General features: G+C 37.2%; 1 long non-coding RNA gene across 14 annotated transcripts in view; it reads left to right on the top strand.

Annotated features, from left to right (window-relative positions):
- Positions 1–518: 518 nt before the first annotated feature.
- Positions 519–11,694, top strand: part of LOC311435748 — a 70,269-nt gene continuing 59,093 nt past the window's right edge. For 7 of the 14 annotated variants that reach the window (XR_014692351.1, XR_014692352.1, XR_014692353.1 and 4 more), the window contains exon 1: positions 519–697. This is a non-coding gene — a long non-coding RNA (uncharacterized lncRNA). The remainder of the gene's footprint in view (positions 698–11,694) is intronic. The other 7 variants (XR_014692359.1, XR_014692360.1, XR_014692361.1 and 4 more) reach the window with 4 other exon arrangements.

Raw genomic sequence — 11,694 nt, 5'->3', positions numbered from 1 at the left:
CTAGGAGGTCAGTTCCCCTGTGTGTCCCCTCAGGACAAGCTGCAGGCTAAACTCCATGTTCCTGTAAGTTTTTTTGACTGGAACTTGATGGAGGTATAAGGATGAGCAGTGACACAGAGGCCTGGAATTAGTGGTTTTGTGTTTTAAGATGGTTGAATTTCACTATTTGGAAAGTAGGTGTGCAGCTGACCCCAGAAGTTCAGATAGCACCTGGTAATTTCTCTCTCTCTCTTTCTACTCTCTCTCTTTCTTACATTTCATGAGAAGGTTTCTGTCAGCAGTAAGATTCCTGACATAATTAAACTGAACAAGTGATTCCTGTGTGGTCTTCAGCAGAATTGATGGATTCTGCTGGTCAGCTGGGGGCTAATTAGCCTCTCCCATCCCTCACCGAAGTAAGGACTAAGTCCACGGACACAATGCACCTGTACAGTTTTAAATAATTAAATGAGTAAATAGTCTCTGCTTTTTAATTGGCTAGGTAAAATGATCAGTAAACTGGGTTGATGAACCATCAACCCAGTTGTGGTTAAATTGTTTAAATTAAGTTGTGGTTAAATTCACAGGAGGAGCTTATAAAGCTTCAGAGGATACTTCTTTGCTCAGGTCTTGCTTCTGTTCCAGAAGGAAGTAGTGATGAACTTCTGTGGCTTCTGCTTTTACAGGTTTTGTAGCAAGACAACAACAGTGAGAGAAGGTGAGTGCTGTTATGGCATGGATTTCACCAGCACTGCAAGTAGGAGGTACAGTGGGAAATCATTAAATTGTTTATTAAGTTTGTTTCCTCTGTTAAGGAAACACTTTTGGGAAGAAGTTCTCAAATTCCTGGATGGTCACCAGGGAAGATATCAATCTGAGGCCAAGCACTGTTCAACAGAGCAAGTACAACTAGAAAGTCTTTTTCAACTACAGTTTAGAAATGTAGCCCCAAGTGATGTCTTAAGTGTCAAATTGGTACTGAATTTGAGTGGGTTTTTAAAGTAAGTATCCTCAGTGATTTCAGTTGCCTTAGGGTGTTGTATAACTTAGCGTTTACCTACCTCTAATAATTTGTCTGAGGTTGGGATGTGATTATGACCTTTGTTTCATCTAGTCAACTTCTTCTACAGTGTGTAGAGTCAAAGCTGATTATGGTGGTAGGCTTTTCAGGATAAAGAAGTGTCATCTGCTCTGGGGGAAACATAAGTCCTGTCAACGAGGAGATAAGCAATTCACAGAAGTCAATGTTCTGGTTAATTTATTTAGATCAAATCTGGAACACTGTTCTGGTTGTGCTTCACAGACATAATCCATATTAACATGGTATGATTGCTGTGCATTGTGGGACTATCCTGAAAGCTGCTGGAGATATTTCTCCCTGGCAAGTTTATCTCAATGATAGCATGTTGTGCAAATGCATGTGCTATGAATATGTTGTGGCTTTTGAAGTTGAAGTGATAATTGGTCCTTCTGAAGTTTGTGATAATTAGTCTAATGGCTGTTTAGTTGGAAATCCCTACAGTTTTCGTGAACATCGATGATTTTTAAGCCTTGAACTCTACTTTCTGCCCTGATTTCCTGCACCGTTCTTCTTGGTATTGATGGTGATTTTTTTTAATTCTGCTTGTTGTCCTTTTGTTTTAACTTCATAAAATATATTGCAAAAAGCGTCTTACAGATATACTCCTGTTTTCTTTAGACATCTGCCACTGAGATCTGTTTCTTCATTCTTGTATTTCTTAATCTATCGAAACTAGCTGTAAAATGCTATTAAACCAGGCTCTTGATCAGAGGGAGAGCGTCAGGGAACATTTTACTTCAGTTACTTCCATGAGACAAATGTGATGCAAACTGAAGTAATTTATCTCTGTTGCAGAGCAGAACTGGCAATCTATTGTGGTAGACAGGAGTTGGATGAGCTGGGCAGTTGTGTTGTGCTAAAGGATCTCTTGGGAAAACTCCTGCTTTGGTGCTGGCAATAAAAGTCATGTCAGTACATCTGACAATAGTACATGCACCCTACTGGTGATATAAGACTCTTGTCCAAAGACCTAGTGTGTAGAGAACTGGTCCTGCGAGGCAAATCATTTTAGGGTTCACCCATTAAGGAAGGATTGACTACTAAGTAGAATCAGATGTGTGGGAAGGCATGAATGGGTGTATTTTGCAAGCAGTAGGTAGGTAACAGCGACTGAAATGATGAAAAGCACAGATGCTTAGTTTTTCATGTGGTCAAGTTGTTGGAAGGGGTAGCAGAGGGTCAAAGCTAAAGTTCTTATAATGGATCTAAGAGACTAGAAGCACCACCAGATATCCAAAAAGCTTTACACTAAGAGAAACATTGGCTTTGCTCTGCAGGGCCAGAGAAAGCTTATCGGACTAGGACTGATTATTTAGAATTTCTTTTGCCTTACCTTTTATGCTATTTTTTGTTAGCTAGGTAGTCTTTTAGGCAAAATTTGGGCTGTGTGTGAGGCATACAGTTTTAGTCTTTTTTTTTTTTCCCTCCTGGTATTAACAGATAAAACTATTTGTGATGAAAAGTTTTGTTTTGTGTAACACATAAAAGAGGAGATTCTTTAAAATGTGTCTATGGTATCCAAACTGTAGAAGGATTTATCCTGACAGATTACTGAAACGAAAAGTAAAGTATAGGTGACACTATGTCAAATATCTTTTCATCCAAGGAAGTGTTTACATTAAAAAAAAACTTGATTGGATATTTTTGATTGGAATGATTTTTTTCTTCCCGGGGAAGATGAGTTAAACTGTACTCTATAGTACCTCAATAGGGCGCATGTTAAGAAAGACCTAGTATGAGGTCCTCCTCATCTAAGCTGTATCACTTACTGCAGTGTGTTTTCATAATGCTAGCTGTGGCCTTGGAGCAAGACTGTTGCATCATGGAGGCTTGTGTAATAGAAAATGCTTTGTGGGAGATCTGGTGTAAGCAGAGAGCCTGGCTCAGTTCAAAGAGCAAGGCTTCCAAACCACTGCTCCTGTGAGGCTGTGCTGCATTAGAGAAATGTGGAAAGTACTTCTGTGAAGCCTTCTGTGGCAAGTCACGCTGAAGGGATGTGTTTTGACAGTGAAAAATGAAAATGCCTGTTTAGACTGAAATAAAGAAAGTGTTTTCTCTAATTTCAGGATTTTAAAGTTACTTTGTATTCATGTAAAAACAAAAGCAAACAAAAAGCTGCTGAAGTGCTTAGCTTTTCCCTCTATACAATTAGACTGAGTATTGCTTTACTGTGAGAAGTGTTCCTTAAAGTTCATTGAAATAAAGTGACTGGATCTTTCTTCTCGGCACTTCAGTAGGATAGCCAGGTATCTATCTCAAACTTATTTCAACAATAGTCTAAACACATGGCATAGAACATTACTTATAAACATGGTTTTGATACTAGAATTGTGTTGATAACCCATTTTAATGGATTTTGAGGATCTGTGCGGAAAATGAGTTGTTTGCACACTTCTGACATCTGAACCTGAAGTATTTTTGTAAGTGTTCTGATTTCTCATCTTAGGCAACCAAGAGAGAACTACTTGGTCATGAAAGGATGAGGGTACACTAGCTTGGCTTCTACTATCAATACAGATATCAGTGTTATCTGCCAAATATGGGGGGGAAAAAAAAAAACACTATTAACCACTATCTGTTCTGTGAATAATTCAGACAGTAGACTACTGCTTTCAGTTGTTGTTCAGTGAATGTTTCCACAAGAAAAACGATGATGGCTGCCACTAATAGATGATAGAAAGGAATGAGTTTAGATTAAGAGTGTCCCAAGTATCCTAGAGATACTCCCGTTTGAGACATGAAAGCACTACCTTCTTGACAATTTTATTGCTGGCTTCCTGATTAGAACTGGCAGGTGGCAGCACTTAACTGATTAAGTTTTTTGGCTTTTCACTTTTTTAGGAAGGTAATGGGGGGATTTAAATGACTCTAGAATTTAACCCCAAGCATAACTAGTTGGCTATATGAAGCTTGACTTTTTATATAAAATTAACCTTAAGTCTGTGTGGATTTCTTCTCCTTTTCTATTTAATCAGTTATTAAAAGATGTAAATTCTTGCTTGAATGAATTCTACCTCAGGCTTACAAATTAAGGGACTGAAAATGAACAGATGAATGAGAACTGACATGACAAATGTTATTTCTGTTAACTTTTTACATTCCAGTTAACTGATCAAATGCAGGCTAAAAATTACAGGGTACTGTACTGATGGAACAGCAGAATGAAAACTGACTTGAAAAAAAAAAGGGCAAACAAGAGTATTGGATATATTAATACAGTATTAGAAAGTGCTTTGAGGTCAAATACTACTTTAACTGTCAGCTCTGTAGGATGTTGTTTTTAGATACTGTTGAAGTCACAAAAATAATAGGCAAGGCATGTAATGTTCTGGGATGTTGAGATTTTAACTTTACAGGTAATTATTATGATTGTGTTAGTGATGGAGAACTTATATTTAAGACTCATCCAGGAAATTGCACTGTTGTGGTATCAGGGTACGGAGCTGTGAAAGGGAACTAAGCTGTTTTATGGCTTTGCAAGACATCCTTTCCAGCTGTAAAGATTTGGAAGTACTTGAAAGAGTGTGTGTTCTCTCAGGTTATAGTGCCTGAAAGCTTCAGGAAGCTGTGAAGTGCTGTGGGGGAGCCTCTGAGTGTCCTCTCTTCTGGTTCCTGTACAGTCAGGTGGTGCTGGCTGGGAGATGCCTGAAGTAATAAGATGGATCTGTTGGTTTGGAACATACAGGTTGGGCTATTCCTGAAGAAGGAAGACAGCTTTTCTGGCAAACCTGTGTTTCTGCACTACCTCGGTGCTTTTTCTGGGGAATAAAGTGCCCATAGTCTTCCAGAGTAAAAAAAGCATCTGTCCTGAAGAGATCTGTGTATGTGGCATGTAATCTGTCTCCTTTCTTAAGGATGAGCTTGAACTGTTGATGGCAAACTTCTGTTGCCTGTGTTGTATCTACTTTTTGGTTTGAGAGGTCTAGTTACAATGACTGTGTTTAAACTTTATACAAACAACACATTTACGTAGCAACAACGAGCTCTATTAAAACCACTTTTTTTTTGTTTAAGCACATGAGGTATTCTTTCTCCTTTGCATTTGGTTTATACAGAAGCATCCTTCCAAATTTACTATATTTTACACCCCTGTAGGTGAAAATTTTTAAAAGACTATTTCTCATTAGTTGTGAAATAGCCTTAAAAATCAAAGGGCAAAGCACCTGCAGAAAAACTTCGTAATTTTAAAACAAGATGTTTTGGCTTTTTGTTAGATCTTATTCTTATCTGTCGTTATTTATCAGCTTGTCACTTATTTAAAAGGTATACTACATGATGTTCTTATAATGATCATTTTAAAAACAAACTTTCAATTCATTGATGGTTCAATCATCACCATAGAGTTTTTATTCTTTGTAAGTATTTTCAAAGTGGCCCAAAGGTAAGAGATTTGTAGAATTAATTTTCCCTTCTCTTAATTTGGATGTGATTGCAGTGATGGTGTGTTAGGACAGAAGTAGGTAGCAGCACCTAAAAATAGTGCACCCACACAATGAATACCATGAATAGTAAACTACGTCAGGTTGGTCTGTGAGAAGTTGCTAGCTCTTCCCACTGAGATCACTCTCAATGATACCTCATCAAATGGTTGTGTGCAAATTACTTGGTGATTACTAATGCAAGAGTATTTTGTAGATATGCAGAATTTCAGTATTTAAGGATGTCAGATGCAAGTAAGCCTTCTGCCTTAATTAGGAGGGCTTGAAGCTTGATTTGTGTACTCCTGCAGAATTTTGCATGTGTCACATCTTACATCAGCAATGTGACAGCTACAGTGTATTAAGTGATAAAATAGGATAAGCCGTATTTTGAGATTTTTTTCATTGAGACTGAGAATGAATCACATCCTTCCTGTTGAAGTCTCAGTTGTGATCATCAGATGAGGGACCTTTAATTTGTTGCATGAAATAGTTTTGCCACTTTTCGCTACTTTTAATAACTATTTAAATAGCATATTGCATTCTGTTATCGTGGTTACTCTTTGTAATGAAGAATCATCAAAGTTTAATCCTATGTTTTATGGACTACATGAGAGAAGAAACAGCAATAGTGTATTTTTAAAAGTAGCTTGCAAATTCTTTATTGATGTAATTAAGGGGAGAGCTGTGGAAAGGTTATTCTAAATAATGGCTGCAGAATGTTATCAACTTAGATTTGCAGAGAGGGATGACAGTGAGGTAGGTTGGGGATTAAATACAGAAGCTGGTGTCCTTGCATACAAGAGTACTTGGGCTTCAAGAAGTGAGAGCAAACTAACCTCAATAAATGAGGGGCTACTGGAGGAATATTTGAAAGTGGAGTTGATGTAATAGTTTCTCATGGGTCTCTGGGGTGTGGGTAGCATGCTGGAATGTAGAAAGCAATAGAGAGGAGAGTGTTTCGCTACTTTGGGAAAGAGGAAATTAAAGCCTCCATGTGAGATTTCTGCAGAAATGAAGTAATGGCAGAGGTTTGTACAGGTGATGTTATGACATAGGTAGTTCATGGTGTTCCTAAACGAAAAATGAGTCCTTTCATTTCAGGCAGAGCAGATGTTTTAATGCTTTTCATAAGATGTGTAGAAAATCCAGTACTGCATAACTTTTTCCTGTTCTGAGAGTTGTAGGAGTATGGCAAGAGATTTCTTTTCTGATCATATTTGGGTATTGATGACTTGGATACAAAACATTTACTTTCTGGCTGATGGTATATGTTCATTACTCCATCTTTGCAATATTCTGAGGTTAACATTACAAGTATAGTAATGAACTGTATATAAAAAGCTTAAACATTCTGAAAATCTGGTGATGAAAACTATAACTTCCTGAATTTGGAAAACAGGCTCTTTCCCAGACAAGGAACAAAAACCTTTTGAAACTTTTTTTTTATTTGAAGTTATCACTTTCTCAGACACTTTTCTACCTGCTGTTACCTGGCCTAATACATTCTTATGGTCAAAAGACTCATTTTTACCTTCCTACATACATTATTATATCATGCCTTCATTTTTTAAAATGTGTTTGGACAAGACCAAGGAAAAAGTGAGTCCCAGGAAGAGGAAACAATTACAGAATATAGGGAACAGGTTTTTGTTACCAGCTTACAAGCAGTTAAAATGATGATTTTCCACTGTGGAGCAATTAGTGACTAAGTCTGCAGGAAATATTTAACTGAGTATTGATTTAAAACCAACCTGTTGCTTACTTAAGTAGTTGTGGTCCATTGAATGGACCTTATCTTGAGCTTAGTAGAGGCTTTCAGACAGTAGTGTTAATTAATCTGTATATGGCCTTTGTTTTTTTTAAACTTGGGGGGTTGGGGGGGGATTTTTTGGAGTATCAAAACTAATAGTATTTGGGAGATGCTGGTATAGAATAGTAGCTATGAATTACAATGATGATTACCTATAATTATCTTACAATAATGTCATTTTACCTTAAAAGCACTAGGCTGGCATCTGCATTGCTTTCAAATGCCAGTTGAAGGTTCTTTGTAGTATTTAAATGTTAAGCTGTAATAAGGATGTTCTTGAGTATGTGCTTGGTGTCTGTGTGAATCTGGACATTACCTAGGACCAGGGAGTGACAACAGTATTGAGGTATGTGGCTGTACTTAAGTCCTGTTTTTCTCAGCTCCTGTTTTAGTTTTTTTTTTTACATGGATGAGATAGCTGTTACTGTAGTACAAACAGCAGAATGAGAGGCCAGTGACATGTTCCATAGCAACATCCTTGTTCTTTGAATCAAGAGAAAAACGAGTCTCTTTTTGTATATATGCTGCTTCTCAGACCTGTAGGTGATGAAACTGCATACAGTTGGTAGAGCTTTAAGCAGTGCTGTCAAGTAATGGAGTTCTAAAAACTCTGCTTGCCACTGCATGAGCAAGAAATGAGTCACCCTGATGTGATTAGCAGGAATGCATACAGACAGATCAGGGAGCGAGCAGTGTTTTCTGTTTTCCTGTTTCTTACTAAACTTTGACTTCCTTGACTCAAATATAAAGTGTAGATTTTGAAATGGGAGTCCCAGCAGACTGCAGATGTTTCCATGTGTCCAGTCCAACAGAAGCATCTTCCTGAGAAATAAATATTTCTGTTCACTTCTTGTGCACAGGCTGCCATCCTGACAAATTTTGAATTTTCTTTTACAGGGGAGAGAAGGAATGGGCTCCTCCCCCACACACCTTTTTTTTTCTTGTGTAATGTGGTTGTCTCTTTCAATTTTTCATTAGCTTCTTTCAAAGCATCTGAATCTTTTTTTTTTTTGCATGTGCTTATCTCATGCAGCTTAGCATCTACTTGCAGCTGGGAAATCAATTATTTTCAGTCATAAACATTAAAGTTCTGATGACAAACATTAATTCTAGTGTACACAAATTGAACAAATATTTTGAATGTAAAACTTTAATTTTGGAAAAATGTCCGGTGATGTCTGTCCTACAGATTTGAAGGCTTTCTGTATGTCTCTTTCTTCTCAGGGTCCAGCTACATTTTAATGTTCATTGCATTTTTCATTTTGCTTCTGTTTTCATTCTCACCAGTAACCATATCACCTTGGATCACGTAATAATGCTCACTTTGAAATTCACATATTGTATGCATCTGACTGATACTGCCCTAACCAGTTATCTAATGATATTTACCACTTCTGCTTTCATGATTCCCAACATAGATGTGAAACTCAGAGGTCCGAAGTTGTGCAGAAATAACTCAGCTTAGCATCAAAATTGTATACCTTCATATCCTGTTCCCCTGAACACTTTACAGAAGAAAGGTGGTAGTGGGGGAAAGACCCATGTGAGCCTCTGTAATGAGTTCTGACAGAATCAAGGGTGAAACAGTGAAATTCTGGATTTTGCTGTACCCAATCTTTCTTTTTAATAAGATGAATAGTACAATGACTCTTCCTGTTACTTGTAATTCAACAGACACTCTAAGATGAGTGCTGCTTATTAAGATGAATTAATATTAGACAGTTGTGTCTAAACTGGGAAGTCAAGACTGAAAAACTGCAAGTTATCTTTCAGAGGAAAAGCAGGTTAGCAAAAGGAAAAAAAAAACTTTCCCTCATTCAATCTTTTTTTTCATGTACAATTATTAAAAGTTCTTTTGTCCCCAACAGCCCTATGAAATTAACTTGACCTAGACAGAATTAGCTTACAAAGTCAGCTACATACTTGTGTGCAACGACTTCCTGGACCATCTGCCAGGGTTGGTATTCCTATTCTGAGGAGGGCTGTATAACAACTTAACTAGAAGAACAGGCTGAACATAGCTATTTTGTGATCCTAAGTATTATTTAATTCAGTAAGCCTTTTAAAGATGCAGTTTAAGGGTAGAAATGTGTGCTTTTTTTGTTTGTTTTGATTTAGAGTATCCCTTAGATTTAGTGGACAATATCTAGTGTATCTTGCTAGCAGAAGTTTATGTAATGCTTGGGCTTTGATTCTGAAAAAAGATGATGCTGATGCCTACTCTCTAAGACTACTTTGGTTACAAATGCAAGAAAGATAGCATATTTTATATTCATCCACAAAGATAGTACCTGTGCTTCTACCCATGCATCCATTTGTTTTCTGCTTAACTTGTGGAAATGGATATGTTGTCACATACTGAGTGATGGGGAAGGAAAAAGCCCCTTAGGAGGAGAATGTCTGATGCCTTAAGGTCATCAAGGATTATCTTGCAAGTTAGTATAGGACCAACAGTGACCTGATGCTCCAAAAATGGCAGTTCATAATTTATGTTAGATGAACAAGTATGACAACAAGCTTCAATAATGCAAAGGAAATTTTGCTTTTAAAATGGCAATTAACTGAGATTCTTCTCCATCCATATGCCCCTAACATGCATAACCACAAATATATCTGCATGTATACACAAAATTTGTTTCCCACTGCAATACAGGACTCAGCAGGAAGTTTACCAAAAACTTTCTTGAAAATACACATAGAATGAAGGACTTTTATCCTTAATGCACTTTGTCTGTAGCAGGGCAGAATAGATTTTTGATTAGTCATGAAGCAAAAAGTCTATCCACACTGCTACCAGTGACCCTTTATGAAAGAAAAAGAGCCAGCTATAGCTTGTGTTAGTAATGGAGGACAAAGTAAGGAAATATGCAGTTCAGGGCTGCCCGCATGTAAATGAACATTTTAAGGCACAACGTGTTAAGTGCATCAATGAAGGACTGACTTTAAGAACTGTTGGTTCTGGGAAGCATTGGAATTTTTTTCTGTTCAGGTAGATTTCACCTTAAACAAGAACTAAGTCACATCTTTGAGCCCGAGGCTAGAAATTTCATAGGAGCCTTACTGCAAGTGCTTGACCATGGACTGAATGGCAGAGATGCCCCAAGCCCTGCTTCTCTGGTCACTGCTGATTTCTCCAGGCCAGCTGTAATGGCTGGGGTAGAAGGGCTTCTGCTTTCAGCTGGTGGATGATATTGGTATAAAACCCATCCTGCCCTCTCAATGTAGAACTGGAAGAGTGAAAGTGGTGGGGAAAAACGCTAATTTTTGGCCCAAAATACCTCAATCAACCAAAAACTCCTGGAATATAAAAACAAGTTTAGAAGATAGATGTTCAAAAACCTGTAGAAAAGTTAGGTATACAGGACAATACAAGGCTCATTACTCTGTGCATGCCAGTTTCCTGATATTTGATGCATCAGATGTAAAAATAACTTCATAATGCAGTATAAAAAGACTGCTGGATTCTTCATAAAATGCAGTGAAATAAAACTATATATGTGGTTATTGAGCTATAATATGCTAACCACCTTCCAAGTAATAAAAACATGCAACTCATGTTTGCTTTGATTCCAGAGCAAGTTATCTGCTATAACTTTATAGGTGCAATTTGGCTGCTAAAGAGTTGTATAAGGAACAGATTGTTAAATGCCTTTTAAAAAAATGTTACTTAATGCTTAGCAAGCTGCTTTGAGTGTGATTTCTCTGATCTGCTGAGAGAGTAGTACAAATTGGTCTTGGTGATTCTCTAAATCATTTAATTATTTTGTTATACTAACTCTCAGTGCAGGGGTTAGGAAACCTCACAAGTTGGTTTTAGCCTGTTCTTCAGTCCTTTTGTTGGCATATAAGTGCAGCTTATTTTTACTGTAGGCACATAACTAGAGCTGGGTTTGCTTTTGGGGGTTTGGGGTGATTGATTTTGATCAGGCTTGTATTTTCTGTATTTCTGTAATTTTTGTATTATATAAATATATAATATATATTCATCTTCTATATAGTATATATTTATATAGTATTATATATATCTTATATATAGTATATAAATATAAAATATATACTCATCTGTCAGGAGATAGAACCATTGTTCTTGTGTGGGTTCTCTGTGTCCTTGTGGAAATCCTCAGGAATACCAGTAATGTCCTTTAATGCCCTCAGTTGTTTCATGTCAGGAAAAAATTGCAGCTTTCTCTCCAAGTTTGTTCTGTGATCTGTGAGATTTCACAAGCTATTGTAATCTTGGCTTGCCTCGATCTATGGTTGAATGGGTGATGTACAAAGACAGTGCTAGGAGAACAAATATTGCTAGGTTCTTTGGAAGCTCCTGATTTACAGTATGGAATAAGTTTCAGTCATAGGGAGTTTTTTGCTCAGGTGGGTACACAATGGTAGGTAAAAATATTACT

This window comes from Aythya ferina (assembly GCF_964211825.1).
Source record: "Aythya ferina genome assembly, chromosome: 4".
In the NCBI taxonomy this organism is placed as follows: Eukaryota; Metazoa; Chordata; class Aves; order Anseriformes; family Anatidae; genus Aythya; species Aythya ferina.
The sequence above is the reverse complement of the archived record's forward strand: the minus strand, read 5'-3'. Positions and strand labels throughout refer to the sequence as shown.